The following is a 2,049-nucleotide window of genomic DNA, read 5'->3' as shown; positions in this document are numbered from 1 at the left end:
TAAAAATAAAAAGTATAAAAAAAAAAGGGCAAGGAAAAAAAAAAAAAAAAAAAAATTTCAACAAACTGTGGCTGGGTTCTTCCATTTGAAATTTAACAACAATCCCATATTCATAATGTTTCTAAAGCCCCTGGGCAGATTAGATTTCGCAAAAATATTATATTACAGTAAAACACAGTTTAGAGGTTATATGCATTTGCCTGCATCAGCAACATTTAATAACAAGGTAAAACTTCAATATAACATTTCATCACAGGGAACAAGTAAATGAAGCATATGAAAAACACATTTCCAAATTTGGTTGATTTAAACAACATGCTTTTTTGACGACTTTCCTTTCCCCAGACATGTGTCAGGGGGTTTATTTTCATAATCGGCGGTGAAATAATAAGGGTGGGGCAAGTCAAACAAACATGCTATTATGAAAATATGGCCTTCATATGGTTTCTGTGCAAAGGGGCTTGATCAGCCACAGATCAGGGGGATTCCTGGTCGATCCTGGAGAGATTTGTTCTCAGAGCGATGCTGTAGGCAGATGAGGAATTGTGAAAAAGGCCATAAGTTGGCAGACTATGACCATGAAAGTCTATACTTGAGATAGCTTTGTACTGCTATAGTGAAAAGACATACTGTGATTACACAATGATAGCACTACAAAAAAGTCATCCTTTCTGTTCTTAATAATCCACACCACAGCTATGTGAACAAGCTGTGGCTCTGGAGAGAACTCTGAACACCTGAATATATATCATGCTTTTCCTATGAGCAGTGAAGGAAATAAATACCAGAAATGTATAACAAACTACACAGCACATAGAAAATTAATGTTCACTTTTTCTATGCGAGTAATCCACATATAATTCACATGAGCACCTGACCCTCTCTAAACAGTGTTGAGAGCTGTGGACCTGGAGAAAAAGGAAAAATTCCTGTCTGATAAATCAGCAAGAAAAAAAGCTATTCAAAAACAAAATTAAAAGTTGTAACCAATGACAAAAATTAAACAGTAAATAAGCTTTATTTTGTGCATATTTTTTGCTGGACTTATCAATGTGACTTATTGATGTTTTGGAAAGTTTTCTTTTTTTTTTTTTTAAAGGGGAAAATATTCAGTTTTAATGATCAATCAGTGCTACCATTTCAGGGTACTCAAGAACTTGAGTGCCAATCCATAATATAGAACCCACCTTTCACTGCCCAGTGCATAAGAAAGATTGATCTGTTAAACTTATTTTAAAACTCCATTAAAGTTCTCACTGATGAAAACAGTACAAAAGCCCTTTGTTTTAAGTAGGAAGGTGATGGAGAGGGAACCAACATTGGCTCAAGCGCACTATGGATTCGTAAAAGTCAACAAGAAGCTCTCTCTCTGCAAATACGTCTCTTTATTTATTATTGATCTGCGCTGACAGCTGAATTCTGAAAAGTGGGTGTGCTCAACCAAACTGTACAGCTGCTGGCCAAAATTTGTGACCTACATTACACTTAAAAGAAAAATGTATTCTGTGCTAATTAGCGACAGGGAGGGAATGGATAAATTGTGAACAGATGGAATTGTTTCAACATGCAAGATGAATTGCTTGGAATGTTGCAGTCATGTTCATCTGGAAAAGTATGGAAGGGGGAAAAATAATCTGTGGAACTGTAACATGTATGCAACATTTGACGAAAAGGAAGATGCTGTAATAATACAAACTAGTAGCAATTAGAATTGTTATGGGTGATTTAATTTGCCAGGGCAAAAGGCTGTCATTATTGGGAATAATTAAATTTGAAGCATGTCCATATCACGTTTTGCAATCAGTCATGCTACATAAAGTTATAATGTTATACATTATCATACTGTACATGTATACACATGGTCATGTCCTGTTATATGCGTCTCAATTTAGGCCAACCTTGCTTATATAAAATATTTAATGCAAACCTATTAAAATCCAGAGTTTCACCTGAATACTACAAAAGAGTAATTTAGACAATGATTTCAGTATGTCTAGAGCAGGGGTGTCAAACTCAATTCCTGGAGGGCCGGAGCCCTGCAGAGTTTAG

General features: G+C 35.5%; 1 protein-coding gene across 1 annotated transcript in view; it reads right to left on the bottom strand.

The window, feature by feature from the left end:
- LOC107716935 (vesicle (multivesicular body) trafficking 1) overlaps positions 1-2,049 on the bottom strand; it is a gene marked incomplete at its 5' end in the record, with an annotated part of 39,418 nt that overhangs the window by 6,730 nt on the left and 30,639 nt on the right. The gene's annotated exons all lie outside the window — the stretch shown is intronic.

This window comes from Sinocyclocheilus rhinocerous, unplaced genomic scaffold, assembly GCF_001515625.1.
Source record: "Sinocyclocheilus rhinocerous isolate Xijiao unplaced genomic scaffold, SAMN03320098_v1.1 scaffold1874, whole genome shotgun sequence".
Taxonomy (NCBI): Eukaryota; Metazoa; Chordata; class Actinopteri; order Cypriniformes; family Cyprinidae; genus Sinocyclocheilus; species Sinocyclocheilus rhinocerous.
This window is presented reverse-complemented; position numbering and strand designations above follow the sequence as displayed.